Source organism: Mesoplodon densirostris, chromosome 1 (assembly GCF_025265405.1).
Source record: "Mesoplodon densirostris isolate mMesDen1 chromosome 1, mMesDen1 primary haplotype, whole genome shotgun sequence".
NCBI classification, from domain to species: domain Eukaryota; kingdom Metazoa; phylum Chordata; class Mammalia; order Artiodactyla; family Ziphiidae; genus Mesoplodon; species Mesoplodon densirostris.
This window is the reverse complement of record NC_082661.1, coordinates 162543887-162564142: the sequence shown is the minus strand read 5'-3', so window position 1 is coordinate 162564142 and position 20256 is coordinate 162543887. Positions and strand designations below refer to the sequence as shown.

The following is a 20256-nucleotide window of genomic DNA, read 5'->3' as shown; positions in this document are numbered from 1 at the left end:
ACTGGGTCTTAGTGTTGAGATGGAGATCTCTGGAACAGCTTTCACAATTTGATATTATGAGGAGCCAGGAGTTATTTGGTGTACCAATGTCCTGAACTCAGCTCTCCCACCTCAGAGGCATAGGCCTGTTACCCGCCCGGAGCACCAAGACCCTGTCAGCCACACAGCTCTGAAGAAAAGAGAGGAAAAATGAAAGAAAGTAAAAATAATAAAATAAAGTTATAAAAATAAAAAATTAAAAAAACCATTAAAAACAAAAAGAAATTAAAAAATAATTATAAAAAATAGAAAGAAAGAAGAGGAACCAAGCCAAAAAAAAAAACAAACAAACAAAAACAAATCCAACAATGATAACAAACACTAAAAACTATACTAAAAACAAACAAACAAAAAACTGACAAAGAGAACCCTAGGACAAATGGTAAATGCAAAGCTATATAGACAAAATCACACAAAGAAGCATACACATACACACTCACAAAAAAGAGAAAAAGAGAAAAAAAGGAAAAAATATATATATATGTAGAAAAGAAAAGAACAGAACAACCAAATCAATAAACAAATCTACCAATGATAATAAACTCTAAATAGTAAACTAAGATAAAGAGAAAACCAGAAACAAATTAAGTGCAGAAAGCAAACCCCAAGTCTTCATTTGCTCCCAATGTCCACCACCTCAATTTTGGAATGATTCATTGTCTATTCAGGTATTCCACAGATGCAGAGTACATCAAATTGATTGTGGAGATTTAATCCACTGCTCCTGAGGCTGCTGGGAGAAATTTCCTTTTCTCTTCTTTGTTCGCACAGCTCCTGGGGTTCAGCTTTGGATTTGGCCCCATCGCTGCATGTAGGTTGCCTGAGGGTGTATGTTCTTCGCTCAGAGAAGACAGGGTTAAAGTAGCAGCTGATTAGGGGGCTCTGGCTCACTCAGGCCATGGGGAGGGAGGGGTACTGTATGCGGGGCGAGCCTTCAGTGGCAGAGTTTGGTGTCACATTATAATAGCCTGAGGCATGCCGTGTGTTCTCCTGGGGGAAGTTGTCCCTGGATCACCGGACCCTGGCAGTGGCAGGTTGCACAGGCTCCCAGTAGGGGAGTTGTGGATTGTGAGCTGTGCTTGCACACAGGCTTCTTGGTGGTTGCAGCAGCAGGGTTAATGTTTCATGCCCATCTCTGGTGTCCGTGCTGATAGTCGTGGCTCGCACCCATCTCGACCTGGTTTAGGTGGTGTTCTGAATCCCCTCTCTTCGTGCACCCCAAAACAATTGTCTTTTGCCTCTTAGTCTGGGAAAAAGTCCAGACTTTTTCCCAGAATCCCTCCCAGCTAACTGTGGTGCACTAGCCCCCTTCAGGCTGTGTTCACACGGCCAACCACAGTCCTCTCCCTGGGATCTGGCCTCCGAAGATGGAGCCTCAACTCCCATCCTTCACCCGCTCTGGCAGGTGAGCGGAAAATCATCTCAGGCTGGTGAGTGCTACTCCACACTTACCCTCTGTGCAGGAATCTCTATGCTTTGCCCTCTGCATCCCTTTTGCTATGCTCTCCTCCATGGCTCTGAAGCTTCTCCCCTGACCCCTGATCCCAGTCTCTGCCAGTGAAGGGGCTTCCTAGTGTGTGGAAACATTTTCTCCTTCACAGCTCCCTCCCAGAAGTGCAGGTCCTGTCCCTATTGTTTTGTCTCTGTTTTTTCTTTTTCCTTTTGCCCTACCCAGGTATGTGGGGATTTTCTTGCCTTTTGGGATGTCTGAGGCTGTCTGTTCATGGATCGGCTATGTGTATCAGTGATGTCTCTTAAGTTTTTGTGCCTCTGCAAGTGGAAGGGTAGATTTGCCACAAATTATATTGTATAATCATATAATAATCTATTAAATCACAGAATCATACTTTATGTAACCTACCCTAATTATTTTCAAAAGTTTCTGTGCCATTATATTTTAAGTGTTCCTTGTTAAAATATACAGTTATACTCTTTTAAGGGAAGTTAAGGAGTTGTTCCATATGTAGATGTATTTCATATGAATTTGTGGGGAGGAAGGTGATCTCCACCTCTTACTCCTCCTCCATCTTGAAGGTCTCTTGAGTAGTGATTATTATTCAGGACAATATTTCTTCCTGAGCCATTTTTGCTAGTTTATATTTGTTTAAAAAATTATGTGCTTCTTTTAAGCTCAATTTTTTGCCATAAATTTCTTCAGTGTTCTTGATTGTATTGAAAACCTATTTTATGTTATATTCTGTACACTTTTTCTTTTCTAGTAATGTGTGTATGTGTGTATTATCTCAATTTTGTTTGTAATAAGTTTCATCAGACAACTGTCCATTTCATCAATCTTTTCTAAGAATGAGATCTTCATTTAGAATATCACTTTTATTAATGTTTATTCTTACCTGTATGTTACTTTCTTTTACTTTGTTTCCTAGTCTGTGGTTCTAGTTTTATATATTTGGTAGCTTGTTCTTAAATAATGTAAACACACACACACACACACACACACACACACACATATATATATATATATATACATATAATAATCATTAGGAAATAATTTAGGTATATCTTATAATTTTTAATATCTAGTATTTCCTTTGTTTCTCATTTTAAAATATTTGGTAATTTCTTTCTTAACTGAATCATAATTTCTTTTATTTTTTATCTATGAATTATAACTATATTAATTTATTTATATCTAGGTATTAGAAGAGTAAGACATTTTAACAATAAATTTATTGTATTATTGCCTAGAATGTGACATTTGATGTTGGGTATTGTGAATATATTTGCTACTCCCTTTAAGAATTATTATGCTTTTTTTTTTTTTTGGCCAAGTTTCCATAGATGTTTGAAAAGTAAGTACTTTCTAATTTGGAGGGGTACTGTTACTCTAGATGCCTATTACATCAATTTTAATGCTAGGATAACTTACCTTTACCATATCTCTTATATTTTAATGTTCCTGGTCTCTCTATTTCTATGAAATGCATGCCAGAAGATTTATTTGCTCAGTTGTTTTTTCACTCATTCAGTTACCATCTACTGAGCAACTTCAATGTGCCATATGGAGTAAAATTGGTGGGAAATCCACCCTTTCAATTGTTCATGAGGAGAAAAACTTGAAGTTATCTACATGTGTTCAATTCAACAGGAAATGTCAAATTCTTTCAATGACCTACAAAGCTATAACTGTTTGAAACGAGGACCTATTGCAGTTTGGTGTAGAGAAAGACAATAGCCTGACTTTATTTGGAAAAGATCATCATCAGTTATGGAAACCATTTACAAAGCTGTTGTAATTCAGATGAGAAATGTTGGTTGTTTGGTTCAGGGCAAACCGGGAGAATGTTGAGAAATGATTCTATTCTGGGTTTTTGTTTTTGTTTTAACATCTTTATTGGAGTATAATTGCTTTACAATGTGTTAGTTTCTGCTGTATAAAACAGTGAATCAGGTATATGTATACATATATCCCCATATCCTCTTCTCTTGAATCTCCCTCCTACCTTCCCTATCCCACCTCTTTAGGTGGTCACAAAGCACCGTGCTGATCTCTCTGTGCAATGCAGCTGCTTCCCACTAGCAATCTATTTTACATTTGGTAGTATATATATATATATGTCAATGCTACTTTCTCAGTTCATCCCAGCTTACCCTTCCTTCTCCCTGTGTCCTCAAGTCCATTCTCTATGTCTGTATTCTGTATGTTTTTTGAAATTGTGCTAATGGTATTTTCTGTTGGATTGGCTATGTGTATCAGTGATGTCTCTTAAGTTTTTTGTGTCTCTGCAATTGGAAGGGTAGATTTGCTACAAATTATATTGTATAATCATATAATAATCTATTAAATCATAGAATCATAATTTATGTAACCTACTCTCATTATTTTCAAAAGTTTCTGTGCCATTATATTTTAAGTGATCCTTGTTAAAGTATACAATTATACTCTTTTAAGGGAAGCATACAATCTAATAACATTTGTTACAGTCTCTATTATATTTAGACATATTTATGCTTTGCATGCTATTCTTTGCTTGTATTTTTTTCTCTGTGACTTATATTCAGTCAACAAATGTTTCTTCTTTTTTTCCCTCTGCTGGGTGTATGCTATATTTTTCTCAGTTTACTTAGCTTACTTATTTACTATATTTATTTACTGCATTTCACTAATTAACACACTAAATTAAAGCTTACACACATAAATCCATGATCAAAGAATGGCCTAAAGTTGAAGTATATTTTCCCTAAGGGCAAGTAGAGGTGCTGTCACTAGAAGTGGGAGTGGAAGAAAGTTGAGCAGGAGGAAACATATGTAATGTTTTCTTCAATCACATCAAAACAGTCTCTTAAATTAGCCATATATCATATTTAACTACAAAATTCCACTTTGATTCTGCATGGAGCACAATCATGATTGCTGTATTAAAATGTGTATGGATAGCAAATATTCAGAATCTTTTCCACGTTCCACAATGTCATTTAATTAAAATTCTTGTAAAAGACTTTGAAATAGACCAAAAAGTGTCTTTTCATTGAAAATAATATATGAAGTTTGTGCCTTTCATTGTCTGGGTTATTTAGTTTTTTACTACTTTGTAAGATGTAGACAACGAATAGCAATGCAAATTATCTTTTTCTATAGATATACAAATGAATTTGTGTGTTGGAAGTGTAATTTTTACCCTCCCTACACACACACACAAAATTTAGTTTTACATTTATAAAGCAATTTTTTTTTTCAGATTCCTGATTTCCTATACATGTATTGGCTTTTTGGAATCACGGTGTACCAATTTTTCCATTTTACTGGCTTCTTCATTAATCATTTACTCAAATACTTATCTGAAATGTGTTAAATTTATATTTGTACTGGAATTACAATTTTAACTGTAAAATTCATTATTTAATAATGGATACTTAAAATAGAGTTTGAGTATAAAATTAAAATGTTTTCTGTTTTGTGTTTTTTAATCCTAAATTTAAGGTTATTGATCTGTAATTTTTGATTAGCCAGCATTGCAGTTGAAAATTCTGTTAGGATTTTTGTTTTTCATATATAAGCTTTATCTTTTTTGAAGCTTTTATCATTTCATAATTTATAAGGTTATTATGTCAATTATAATCTATCCTTTTTGGCACATAGCAGGTTCTTTATATGTGAAACCTCAGTTTTTCCAAGAAATCAGAGAGTTATTTTAGTCCCTTTCCACTTCTTAGTTCATTTCATTCTCTACCTATCCTCAACTATATAATTTTTCTTTCATATTTCTTGACATGTGTTTTCTTTAGGTTTATGTAGATTTCTACCAGACTTAGAGATATTGGATAATCTCTCCAAACTCACAAATGGTGAAAAGTGACAGAACTGGAATTTAGAATCTAGAAGCTCATCCCTTAACATCAAAACTGTTAGGTTATTTTCTGTATTGTCTTATAGAACCCAGAACTACAGCCTGGAAGCTTATGGTGGTTAATGGACTTTAAAGTCAATGATCTATCCTATTTTTTTAATTAGTTTCTGCTTTATAACAAAGTGAATCAGTCATACATATACATCTGTTCCCACATCCCTTCCCTATGCATCTCCCTCCCTCCCACCCTCCCCATCCCACCCCTCCAGGCGGTCACAAAGCACCGAGATGATCTCCCTGTGCTCTGCGGCTACTTCCCACTATCTATCTACCTCACGTTTGGTAGTGTATATATGTCCATGCCTCTCTTTCGCTTTGTCACAGCTTACCCTTCCCCCTCCCCATATCCTCAAGTCCATTCTCAAGTAGGTCTGTGTCTTTATTCCTGTTTTACCCCTAGGTTCTTCATGACATTTTTTTTTTAATTCCATATATATGTTAGCATGCGGTATTTGTCTTTCTCTTTCTGACTTACTTCACTCTGTATGACAGACTCTAGGTCTATCCACCTCATTACAAATAGCTCAGTTTCATTTCTTTTTATGGCTGAGTAATATTCCATTGTATATATGTGCCACATCTTCTTTATCCATTCATCCAATGATGGACACTTAGGTTGTTTCCAGCTCCGGGCTATTGTGAATAGAGCTGCAATGAACATTTTGGTACATGTCTCTGTTTGAATTATGGTTTTCTCAGGGTATATGCCTAGTAGTGGGATTGCTGGGTCATATGGTAGTTCTATTTTTAGTCAGCAAGATCCTTTTGGACCCACCTCCTAGAGAAATGGAAATAAAAACAAAGATAAACAAATGGGACCTAATGAAACTTCAAAGCTTTTGCACAGCAAAGGAAACCATAAACAAGAACAAAAGACAACCCTCAGAATGGGAGAAAATATTTGCAAATGAAGCAACTGACAAAGGATTAATCTCCAATAGTTATAAACAGCTCATGCAGCTCAATAGCAAAAAAACAAACAACCCAATCCAAAAATGAGCAGAAGACTTAAATAGGCATTTCTCCAAAGAAGATATACAGACTGCCAACAAACACATGAAAGAATGCTCAACATCATTAATCATTAGAGAAATGCAAATCAAAACTACAATGAGATATCATCTCACACCAGTCAGAATGGCCATCATCAAGAAATCTAGAAACAATAAATGCTGGAGAGGGTGTGGAGAAAAGGGAACACTCTTGCACTGCTGCTGGGAATGTGAATTGGTACAGCCACCATGGAGAACAGTATGGAGGTTCCTTAAAAAGATCTATCCTATTTTTATCATGGATATAGAGATCAAAATCTGAGAAAAGTGGAATTTCTGTACCTGTCCAACTCAGTCTTCACTTTCACATTTTCTCATTTTATTGTCTGGAGAAAACAATTATAACATGCTCATATAATTCTTCTTATATAAGTACATCAAAACTTAAACAATAACCTTGATTACCTAAATAAAGGATTATTTAAATAGAGATTTGAAATTGTGTGTCTACTGCACAGAAAACTGCTGATGTTTCAAAAATATAACCACCAAAGGAAACACAGATTTAAACACTGAGGTCTCCAATTAGAGAAAAAGTACAAGTGACTCAGGCATGACTATAGCATATTGGAGGGAGTTAAGTATTTCTTAGGAATCAATAAAAACTCTTTTATTAAAAGCTATTATTTGTGCAAGTGTATAAACAAAACTAAACCAGGGTAATTTGAGTGCTGAAGCAATAAGCCCAAGGAAAATGTAAGCCACAGTATTTGGAAAATAAGTAAAATATTGTCAACAAGATCAGAACCATGTTCTTAGCTATGCCAGTTATCGCTAGATGCTTAGTGAGAGGAAAACTAGTATCTGCAATGAGAATCTTGTGTACATCCTTTATGTTTTGTGTATAAAAGTATGTGAACTACACTTGACATTACTCCTCTTATAAATGTCAGTCCAGTCATTCCTTGGGTAGTCTTTGAAAAGCTCTTCATAGAGAAACACAGAAAAAAAAAACTACTAAATTAGGATTACAAGTATATAGTTCTCTATCTGTTTATACCTGAGTGGGTTGGACCCCACATGATGCTAGAGCAGACAAAAGCAGGGAAGCAGTGGAATAATTTTAGAGAATTCTCTTGAACAATCTTGTCGTAATGTGTCACATATCTCTCTTTGTGTAGTTATTACATTGATATAGGACAAATTTTAAATGTAACTACTATCCTTTTGATTATCAATTGGTATGCAATATGTGATTTACTTTTATGTAAAACCACAAGAAACTTTTTTGATCTCTTTAAACTACAAAAAACATCTCCAGCATGGGGCTTTTGACAACATCAACTCAGAGAGATTTTGCTAAAAGTAAAGGAATATAAAAGTACATTTATAATATTTGCACTATGAAGGATTAAAGTTAACTCACAAAAAATTTACAGGATAACTCTGACATGATCTTCTTTTTTTTTTTTTTCTTTTTGCGTTACATGGGCCTCTCACTGTTGTGGCCTCTCCTGTTGCGGAGCACAGGCTCAGCGGCCATGGCTCACGGGCCCAGCCACTCTGCGGCATGTGGGATCTTCCCAGATCGGGTCACGAACCCGTGTGCCCTGCATCGGCAGGCGGACTCTCAACCACTGTGCCACCAGGGAAGCCCTGACATGATCTTCTAATGGGTCTTTAGTTTTCACATGTGCGTTTGAAATTATTTATGACAAAGTTTATTGATAACTTTGAATTATTGATAATTACCCATTTCTTTATCAAATTTGGATTTTTCTAAGCCTTTCCTTTTTCTCTATCTTTTTCATTTCCTTAAATCTGTTAACTTCTTCTCAAGGGCTGAAGCAGTCAGGAGGTGAATGTTCTATCTTGGTTTAACTAGCCCCTCAGGAGTACTTCAGAGGTAGAAAAAAGAAGCATAAGACTCAGTGAAGGACAAAGGGAAAAAGGACTACGTGTGGTGAAAATCAACTTATGATTCCTGGTCCCTTGTGATACATTATAACACACCTTACTGAAGACTAATAGGAAATGTTCTGAAAGTTTCAATTTTTGTGTTCTTACTAAGCCAAAATTCAGTTCTTAAAAGTGCTGCTAATACATAACATAGAAAACACACAATCCCATATAATTTTGTCACTTGTTGGGATGTGGCTCATTACTTTCTGCTGGTTAGGAGTTAGTCTCTTAGCAGTGGGCCATGTTTTAAAAGTTTAGAATCTAGTAATAGAAAAATACAGGATTTGCAGTAGCAGTTTTATTTTAAAATTTCAGACAACTATCCCAGCTTTTTCTTTAGTTCCACAGGGAATTTTATTAAAAACCTTCACTATAAATGTGGACAGGTAATAATATTTAGCAAATGTATTTGAGTTAATTAAAATGTTTGTTTGCCAGATATTTGTAAGTCTACTATGTACAATGAGGATAAAATTAATCTTTTTCCTTTGGTATCCATAATCTAATATGGAATTTTTCATTCTCTCTCTCTCTCTCTCTCTCTCTCTCTCTCTCTCTCTCTCTCTCTCTTCTCTCTCTCTCTCTCTCTCACACACACACACACACACTCAACTGTTATTCAAGGTCAAATGAGAAAAATCCCTTAAGAAAGATTTAACATAGTTTGAATTAGGTGATTTCAAGTTGAAGGGTCAAAGTTTTTGTTGAGGATGTAACCCTTGATTTCCACAGAAATTTGAGGAACAATTAAAGAAAAATCTTTTCAAAATTTTAAACAAGCAGAACAGGAATTCTACCTGTGTTTCAGGGATTTTAAAAAAAGTTGTATGCTATTTTTAAAATAAGATGCTCTATGAAAAAGACTTCAGTATAAAATATTCAAGCACATTAAAATGACAGCAAGTCATTTTACATAACAACTTCACAATGAGCATTGGTTTCAATGGATACATCATCTGCAATATCAATTTATTATGATTTTTGTATGACTGTTAATCAGTCTAATTGAAATTTCTATCACAGGAGGCAAATATCAATCATAGGTGTTTTCAACTGCTTGTTCCAAGTTCAAAACCAACTGATAAAAAATATACATGGCATTTTATCTAGGTGAGTACATCAATGGCATAGAACCTTGCAATATTAAATTGGAACAGACCTTGAACCAAACTTCCCCTAAGTGTGTTAAATGCAGGAAAATGGAGAGTAGGTGACTGGTGCAAAATGCTTAGGTAATTGGTCACATGATATGCCCTCAAGGAATACTTCCCAAATCCCAGTCTATTGTAATCCAATTCAGAAAGAGAATTGGAACACCATGGGGAGAAAAGTTTTCCTTTCCAAATATGTCTCTATAGATCAACTTAAAAAAGATAGACAGATGTGTGAAAATTAATCTTTATATCATATTTGTATTAGTTATTAAAATGGATTTAATAATTTAAAAGTCAAATATTTTCTTCCAAAGATAAATGGTAATCTTGAATTATTGATTATTTTTGTCTTTTTAAAATAGAAATGCCTTAAAGAGACCTAAATGTGTATGAAATATAATCATCCTCCTAAAACTTTTTAAATATAAGAACTTAAGATGAAATAAAACTACAAAGAGATGCAAAATTTATCATTGACTCATTAAAATGAGTTCAGAAATATAAATGTAAAACTATTAAAACTCACTGCTTGTAGGAATGTGTTACCAGTTGGAATCATTAAATGAGGAAAAATAAAGCCCATGTCTTTAGAGATTTTGGTTGGAGGGAAGGAGCACATAGGCCCTGGAACGACTTGCTCTTGGATTAATTAGCAGCTCCATTATTTTCTAGTCTTGTGACCTTGGGAATTTTTAGTTCTCAAGTTCTTCATCTGAAAAATGCATAACTTTCAATTATAGCTATTGTGAAGATTAATAAAATATTCCCTATGAAGATTTTGGCAGAGTACTTGTCCCATGTTAAACTCAATAAATGACACTTATTTAGGGGTTCATCAAACTCAATTACTGAAACACTTTAGGATGTGTAAAGTGTGTTGAAGGCTATTCCCTAGACACTATAGTCAGCAGGTCTGGAAAACAAAAAATTAGAAGAGACTGAAAAATAAAATTATCCTTGTGGAAAGTAATCTCATACATAAAATCCACATCCTTAAATTATCAGAGAAACAAATGAAGTTTATTCTGATTATGACTAAGTGTGTTCACCTTTGCTTAAAGAAAGAGAACTGATTAATTTTAGACAAAGTATTTGTACTCTCTCCTTTATTGATTTTGACCTACTACTTCCTACTATAGTGCAATTTGATTTCCACCTCTACCCCACTGCTACAACTATTCTGCCATAGGATGACTACACCTTCTAATTACCAAAGCAACAGACCATTTTCCGTACTGCTCTAACAGTATTTGCATGCAGTAATGACTGTCCTGCTTTAATCTCTCCCATCTCAGGCACTTTACTTATCCTATATGTGCATTGAGTTTTCTTCTCTGTAAAAAAATGAAATAATAGGACCTACATGAAAGTCTTTTTTTAATTATTAAAGGAGTTAATGCTTATACAGTACTTACACCACCTGAAATATTAGTAATCAATCAAAGTGTTGCTGATTGATGATTTCCTACTAAACCACTAATTGTTGGTTCCTCCCATATCTCTTTGACCATTCATTCTCTGGATAATCTTCATCCATATGCTAAGAAAGAGGTAGTGAACATGAGCTTATGTTTTTTACTCTCTTCTTTATTCTGTTCTTATGTGTATCTATTTTCCTAAGTGAACTTGTTTTTTCCTAATTCTTCTTCTGTACTCCATATATTGTTGTTACCATGGATACAACCACTTTCCAGTCCATATAACCAAACCTCTCAGTTGAACTCTTAATCTTTATTTCCATCTGATTTCTGCACACATATGCCTGTATATCTCATGGAAATCTCCTACTCAATGTGTTGAAAATTACATCATTGTTTCCTGATCCAAACTCACTCCTCTATTTTAGCCATTTATCATTAAATAACGGAGTCATTTAAGTCATAATATTCAATAACTCTTGTTTAAAGATATCATATTAGTTATAATTATAGCTAATATAAATTGAGTGTTAGCTCTAGACTAAACACTGGGCTTAATACTCACATGGTGCCAGGAGTTACACATATCAAGTTTTAATTTTTCACATCCTAAAAATACCTAGCTTCTAAATTACCTGTTAATAATCTCTGTCACTGTTAGTTTCTGCCCTCAACTCTTCCTTCAAATCTTTCTCTCAAATCCATTTTATACACTTCTTACTAAATTTGTGTTTCTAAAATGTACTTTTGGCCATAGCATCCCATTGCATGAAATTCTTCAATAAATTCACCCCATAACTTACACCATAATATTAATAGGCCCAGTAAGTAGTCCTTCACCTTTGGTCCCTGCTTATCTTTCTGATTCATTCTTTCCATTTTTACTGTTCCTCAAACTCCTGCCAACCAAGTAATTACTGTTTCCCTGAGTGTACTATAACATTTTCTATATCTGTGCTTTCCCTGTGAGGTTTCTTCTACATAGGAAATATTTCTCTTTCTCATATAATAGTCCTCATCATTACAGGCAACATTTATCAAGGGCTTAAAATGAGTCACACTGTTCCAATCTCTTTACATTGATTAATGCATTTGTCCTAAAAACAATATTATAATGTAGGAGCTATTGTTAGCTCTACTTTATAGCTGAGGAAACTTAGAAAGATTAAATATATTTCCAAAGTTAAAGAGCTTTTATGTGACAGAATCCATGCTCTTAATCACCCTGTTTTTCTTGGAAATTGCTTCAGTCTCACCTCCATGGCATCCTGAGCTTTAAGCTCCTTTACCTAAGGTTTTCACATAGTGTTTAGGATACATGTCTAGTAACCCTGCTATTATATTTATGTATTTATGTATGTCTACCTTACCCTTTAAACTCTCAACAACCTGACGTGGTGGAATATGTCTTTTAAATGTATCAAATGAATGTAATGAATTTTCTTTTATCCAAACAGGGGTTTCCCTGGAGAGCGAAGAAAAAAAAAAAGAAAAATATTTTGTACTGGAGAGAATATGAAAAAAAGATACCATTCTTCCTATTTATAGAATTTTGAGGAAAAAGTTATTAACTAAATGGTGGACATCTTACTGACCATAAATGCTTGGTAATAGAACACAAAAACAAACATTTTCAAATAGTGTGCACTTATAAATGAAAGTCCAGGAATACGAGATTGTCCTACACTTTGTTTATACTTGAAAGGGAACATGATGCAGAATAGCCACATTGACTGGGAGGAAGAGGTGGATTGTATGGAAGTATTGGTAATCAAAGCAGGAACCATTTCATCTTAGAAGTCAAACAATTAGCTATAAAGGAGGACTGACCCTGGAGCAGCAGGGTATTCTGAGGAAAAGCACTGGTCAAGGTTCAAGGATATAGAGGTAGTACCCGAGTGAGGGGGGCACTCTGACCAAAGGTAAACAAGGCCAAGATCTGCAAAACCTAAAGAAACCATAGAATAAGTTGAGAGAAAATGTTCCAGCAAAGGAGAATATCCAGTTAAGTGACTGGAGAAGATACTAGGTCCAAAAGAAACAGGAAGCACCACAGCAAAACCAACAATGCACTTCGGAACCTTCATATGGTCACCACAGAAAACTCAAAACTCTTGCCATATCCTGAAGACATGGAAGTTTATTTACTCTGGCAAATTTAATATTAAATGATTATGAGATCAAGTGATACCATCTTATCTATTAGGGAAGAAAAAACAAGATAGCATGTTTTATGAAATCCCTATGTGTATGTATTCATAAAATCACATAGAAGAGTTTGATTGAAAATTTTAAATAAGTCACAAACGCTGAATAGTATAAGAAATGATAATATACACAGCAATTTAAAAGAACACAATCGTGACCTTTTCAAATGTTGCAAGAAATTTCCCATTTGTATGATTATTATTAAAATAATATTAAAACACTATGGGCTTCCCTGGTGGCGCAGTTGTTGAGAGTCTGCTTGCAGATGCAGAGGACATGGGTTCATGCCCCGGTCTGGGAAGATCCCACATGCCGCGGAGTGGCTGGGCCCGTGAGCCATGGTCGCTGAGCCTGCGCATCCGGAGCTTGGGCTCTGCAATGGGAGAGGCCACGACAGTGGCCTGTGTATGACAAAAACAAACAAACAAATAAACAAACAAAGCACAAAAAGACCCCCACTAAACTCACTGCCCAGCAGTTATATTCTTTTAAACATTAAAAAAGAAGAGTCCAGGGACTTTGTTTAACTATATAATTGGCATTTAAATTTAAGAACACAATTCTGGCATTTTAAATATACCCTTGATAAATAGTTACAAGATATAAAGAAGCTATGTGGATAATCATGCCAGCTTTGAAATAATTCGTATTTAGGAAAATGACAATGTGCTAAACTAAAGGAGAGAGAAGGATAGTAAGAGAGAGAAGAAAAAAACTTGGATTATTTTGAAAATTATTTGACTTTTATTTAGTTTAATAAATAAAAGTTTGTTTATAATCTGCTATTTCAAAGCCAACTTTAATAATTATGAAGCAATAAAGGATTAAACATATTTAGTTTTTATAATAAGCTATAGTATAATTCTGTATTACTGAAGATGGAGAGGAAAGAAAAATTAACAAAAGTAAACATTTAGCTGCATGTAAAAAAGTGACAACATACATCATAGTTTACATATATTTAACTTTAACATTTTTTCTCTTGATCAATAGATGATGTAATATTTAAAATCTCCACTTACCTTTTAAAATTTCAACACATATATTGGTTAAATTTAGTGTGCATTGGAAGAGTTACAGCTATTTTCATTTTGCAACAAATTAACAGGACCTAAGACAAACAGAAACTGAATAAATGCATCTCTTCTTTTCTATATCATGGGATGTTTTTCAGTCATCTTCCTCATATGGACATGGGAAAATATTTACAATACATTTTTAAGCAAAGAAACACATTATAAACTAAAATGGAAACAATGACAACTTTCAAGTATTGTTAATTGAATGTTCTTCTCTGTTTGTACTTTCCATGTGCATTCCAGTATTCTGCCTTATATTACTGATGTAAAATTTAAAAAAATAAAATTATCTACTAATTTTCTGTTTAGATTTATTTAGGTGAAGATACTAGTCTAGGCCACATGAAGGAAACAAAGATAATTAACATGGAGTGTGCTAATCCTCATCTCAAGGAATTTAAATCTAGAAGAAGAGGAGTCAATAAGTATAATTAAAAACACAAATAAATTATGTTCATATAAAACATTTGTACATACACAAATATACCATTATTTGTTTAAAAGAAGACAAGTGTAACATTTATATTAATTATTCCTATAGCTTGTTTTCTTTTCCTTTTTTAATTTTCCTTGAAGTTTTATCACTATCTGGAATTATATTGCTTGTTTGTTTGTGTTCCTGATCTGGAAGAGGTTTGTAAGTTCAGTGTCCTTATTTGTCTGATTCACTATAATGCCTACACCAAATCCTAGCTTCAGGTCAATTTATAGCACACAAGTGCTCAATAAATATTTGTTGAATGAATAAATGAGTGTTTTCAAGGATTAAATAGATAATCCATATAAGCTCTCAGTACAGTTGTGTACACAGTAATCCCTTATAAAAAAGAACTATTTATTGAACTTGCTACTATTTTTAAATGATTCAGAATGTTATTAACAGGGAAAGTTCAAAAGCAAAAATGTCACTTGAGCTTGTTCTTAAAGGTGAATATTTCAGTAAATGGGGAGATGGGAAATTTAAGGCAAAGGAAATGTCAGGATGAGTCAGAAGGTAGACTATGGAACTGAATTTCTGGAGTGCAGGTAGTAATGCAGGTTAATATGTTGGCACTAAAACTCAGTAAAGAGGGTTTAGTTAAATATAAGTGAAACAATTTGGACTTGATCCTAGAGGAGCAAAGAGCTACCAATTTTTAAATTTCTTGAAGGAAATCATACACCTTTTTATTCTTGATATCAACCACCAGGACATAGTTCTGCCCCATAAGAAGCAGGGCTGGATGGATGATTAAACTAATGAACAAATTGTTGAAAAACACTATCTGGGATAGTAACATAATATAAAAATTGTATTGAGAATATAAAACTGGTGATGTTTAAGATACAGTTGATTGGAAGAGATTGAAGTACTGAAGACTAGATAAGAAGGTTGTTTAAACAATTCAGGCATGAGGTAACAGGGACCTAAATTGTGACTGAAAGAAAGGAATTTGACTATGAGAAATAATGTGAAGAAAAACATGTTCACTTATGTACTAATTCACCTGTTTTTAGTATATCATGTAAGACCCTCCATAACACTATTTCTAGTGCTTTATCTGTCTTTATTTACTTTCATTAATTGATTCTTATGCTATGAATACTGTGTGTGGTTTTTTGCTGTTGTTTGGTATTTTTATTTATTTTTTAGACATGTAAAAAAATTACTTCTAAAAGCATATGTAAATGCTTTACAATGTTATATAATATTATATAATATATTTTATATTTATAATGTATATAATCTTAATTCTTGCCTAGCAGAAAACATTATCTGGTCTTCTAAACTTTTAAAGCTAATTTTTTTCATCTTTTATTTCTACTTCATTTAAAGTCAGTTATAAAGTCACAACTGTAAAATAAATGCTTTTAAAAGTACAAAACTTGCATTTCAATGACAAAAAATAGGCAACAATCATGAAAATCAACTGTACATTTTGCCAAGGTCAACAAAATGAAAGACAATATGAAAAGGTCAATCTGCAAATACATCCTTCACAAAAACTCTCTCATGACTAGAAAAATCATCATTTAAGAATATGTATGTTTGTAAATCTGGACATTAAAAACAAGATGGGGTGGTAGGGGTGCCAGATTTAAATATGTGGGCACCAGGACCTCAAGATTAAACTTCTAAAACTAGCATTTAATTCAAAATAAAATGAATATTTCTAGCAAATAACAATTGTATAAAACTATTTTTTTCCTTGATAGAAATGAGATGGGGCAGTTCTTAACAATAACAACTTAGTAATCATCTAAGAATAATTGTGGCGATACCCCCATCCTCCAACCTCCAAATCTAAGCCCTAGTCACTGGTATAAAACAAATACCTTCCATGAAATTATCTTTCACATTACTAAAATACCCTCACTTACTTGGAATAATTCATGCTTAGAATATTTTACACACTTGTTTTTAGATGTGTGGAATTACCGAAGCTGAGATTTTTGAAACCGTCTATGTATTACTAATAGTTGAATCTTTGCTGAGAGATAATAATCTTTTTACTATACATTAATTGGATGTCCTTAAGCATACTTGATCAACCACTGTAAAAGTGATGCTGGTGGTAATAAGGGGTACTCTCAAATTTTTCCTTTTAAAAAAATATATATAATCCATGTAACACTAAGTAGTAAATATGTTACATTGTGTTACATTGTACACTTTCTTAAGAAAGGATAACTGTTTCTGGCCCAATTTGGAAGAAAAGAAACAAACTAATAATGGTATTTATTACCTGTTTTATCACTGATTAGCTACAACAAACTTTTTTTTTTTTTTTTTTTTATTGCGGTACGCGGGCCTCTCACTGTTGTGGCCTCTCCCGTTGCGGAGCCCAGGCTCCGGACGCGCAGGCTCAGCGACCATGGCTCACGGGTCCAGCCACTCTGCGGCATGTGGGATCGTCCCGGACCAAGGCACGAACCCGTGTCCCCTGCATTGGTAGGCAGACTCTCAACTACTTAGCCACCAGGGAAGCCCTTACAACTAACATTTAAATGATAGTTTATGTGATATTAAGCAAAAACTGAAACATTATAATTCTACCAAAAGAAACAGACAAAAAAAAAGGGAATAATTTTTAAATGAGTACAACGTAGGTCCCAAAGATTACACTATGATTTTGGATTTTCAAAGCAAAAGGCTTCTACGTATAATTTCTATGAATATTTCTTATACTACAAAGATGAATTTCAAAGTAAATGTAGGCTAGCTCAACCCTACCTTTTCAAAGATAAATATGCAGATGAGCTAGAAGTTCACTTTGCTAAAATGCACCACCTGAGCAAATCAGCTCTGGCCCAGCTACTGAGCTTATACCAAGAGAGTGGCTACCACTCATGCTTATTCACTCACTGTCTGTACCATCAGTAGTCAGAGAGAACAGTGTTTTTTTTTTTTTTTTTTAAACCAAATACTTTATAGAGTGGACTGTAGAAAAAAAAATCCTAAATATACTCTCTTCTAAAACTCCAGAGAGTAAGATAACCTCATTATTTTTAAATACTGAAAATGTAAAGGCTCCACGCAAATTAAGAGTTCTATTAAGTATATACTTTTTACTTTACTATTCACTTGATGTGCCCTTAAAGTCTCTATGAGAGAAGCAGATATCTTCCCCACGTCTTCGGGCAATAGATTCAAAAGCAAGAGTAACAGTGCTATTGAATTCCACGAAACTTTTTTAAAAGTAAAATTATTCACTATCTGTATGATTATTGCACTCATATATTACCCGGAATACATCTATAGCAACTCAGCAATAGTAACTGCAACAAAAGTAAGGAAAGTGGGACTACAAAGGATTTTATTTCCTTATTAAATAAGAAAGTTTTTTTTGGAGGAAATGCAAATAACTGCAATTCAAATCAGATTATATATGCTTAACAGTTATGTAACCTTATATAAAATTAAGTCTAACTCTCACCATTACAAATCTATAAGGAATCAGAACAGGATTTATATTACACAAAGTCTGCACTATGGTTACATTCCACTCTTGAAGTCATCCTGAGTTAAAACAGCCATTTTCCCAAGACTTAAAGAAAAATATATTTTATGAAAGGGATTATTTTTAATCACTGAATACATCATTTTTATTACTGACAGGAAGAAGATACTTTTTCTACTGTAAGTTCACCCTGATGAAAGAAAACATTCTCTCTCTTTTTAACTCCTAACAAATGCCACATTTTATAGATTAGGGGAATTATCAGTAGGCATCCTTTCTTCTTGATCTAAGTTATTTTTCTCTAAAATATGTCAAGAAGGGCTTCCTTGGTGGCGCAGTGGTTGAGAGCCTGCCTGCCGATGCAGGGGACACGGGTTCGTGCCCCGGTCCGGGAAGATCCCACATGCCGCGGAGCGGCTGGGCCCGTGAGCCATGGCTGCTGAGCCTGTGCATCCGGAGCCTGTGCTCCGCAACGGGAGAGGCCACAACAGTGAGAGGCCCATGTACCACAAAAATAAATAAATAAATAAATAAATAAATAAATAATAAAATAAAATATGTCAAGTAAGCTTTTAAAGATTCATGGGGGAGGGGGAGAGTTTCATAATTTTTCTCTCAGTAAATTGAGGTGGCTCTTTTAACTTCATTGTGGTCTTCCTCTTCCTTTTCTTTCTCTTCTATTTTTTTCATCCTCCTCACTGTCTAGAAGCTGAGGAATAAGTTGATTACCTACAAATACATAAGTGTAGCTCTCTGTTTAACTCTTTCTTTTGGGTGGAGCCCTTTAAGGGACCCCTCTTGGCCTGCACCTCATTACTTATGAAATGTCTCCATGTGCATTGAATGTAAATAAAAGCAAGTTCTGTATATTCTAGACAGCATGGGTTTGTGTGTGGGGATGTCCCACAGACTCTGGTTTGCCATTATCCTTCTTACTTGGTTGCACAAGTGGAGCAAATGAAACAGCAAGAATATTTTTACTTTCCCAAGTGTTTTGTTCACTTCTCATAATTTGTGTTAAATGATCTTCTACAGGCATAACTAGAATGCCTCCCACTTTTAGTAATATTTTCATGTAGTTCTCATAGTATTTCTGGACTCCAGCTCCACAATAATCTCAATAATACTGATGACCATCAGATGCTTTCCGGGAGCAATTACCAACCACAAACGTGGGCTCACCGAACTCAAATCTTAGCAGTGCTTTTCTTCATACGTTCACGTTGGAATATTTTCATCTTGAGACAGATGATTTTGTGAACAGCAGGAACTGTGCCAACTTGCTCATATAATTATTCTGATAAGCTGCTGAGAGATCAGGATGACCTAGCCATGACATGTACCTTCCCATTTATACTGATAGTACAGTTCTAGAAGCTGATTATCAAAGCTATCACTTTTTTTGATCAAACTCTCCAGGTTTTTCTTCGCATATTCCACCACATCTTAATGAAGCTCAATCCCATAATCTACTCCCCCCAAATCTCTTCTACACACGAGCCAGTTCATGTTTGAGGGATTGAATGCTTTCAACTGCACATGGAATTTGTTTACTCTGAAAAATGCACTGTAGCAAGGTGGTCGGTCGACTCGCCGCAAGGGGGCGCAGGTGAGGCACGGGGCGCAGGTGAGGCCCTTGGCTGGGTGGGTCCGTGGCAGCCACGGCCTCCACCAGTGAAGGTTCATATTTTTATCATTCAGTGCTGAAAGATGGGTCATGTGCATTCATGTTTTGAGTCATATTCACCTTACTGACATTTAATATCAAGAAGAGGGGAAATCCAGACTGGAAAATGATAAATGAATATTTTTTAAAGGCAATAGAAAATCATAGTGGTCTTTAGAACCACATTTGTTTTAGTGTGTAAAAAACCAAGTCTAAGAAAGTTAAAAACCTATTAGAGCTCTATCTACAAATTGACTGAAAACATTTAAAAACAATGCAGTGTCTGTAATTAACGAACAATACCGTCCCCTCCTCGCCCCCAGCCCTTCCATAGCTGCAAGAGTTTCCCACTCATAACTGACAATAATGTGAAACAAGCTGACTCGGTCTGAACGGGAGTCACCTCAAGCAAGACAGGGGACGTTATACAG

At 34.6% G+C, this 20256-nt stretch overlaps 1 pseudogene; it reads right to left on the bottom strand.

Annotated features, from left to right (window-relative positions):
• Nucleotides 1–18717: 18717 nt before the first annotated feature.
• LOC132488733 (protein-L-isoaspartate O-methyltransferase domain-containing protein 1-like) lies at nucleotides 18718–19878 on the bottom strand (annotated as a pseudogene).
• Between the last annotated feature and the right edge of the window lie 378 nt (nucleotides 19879–20256).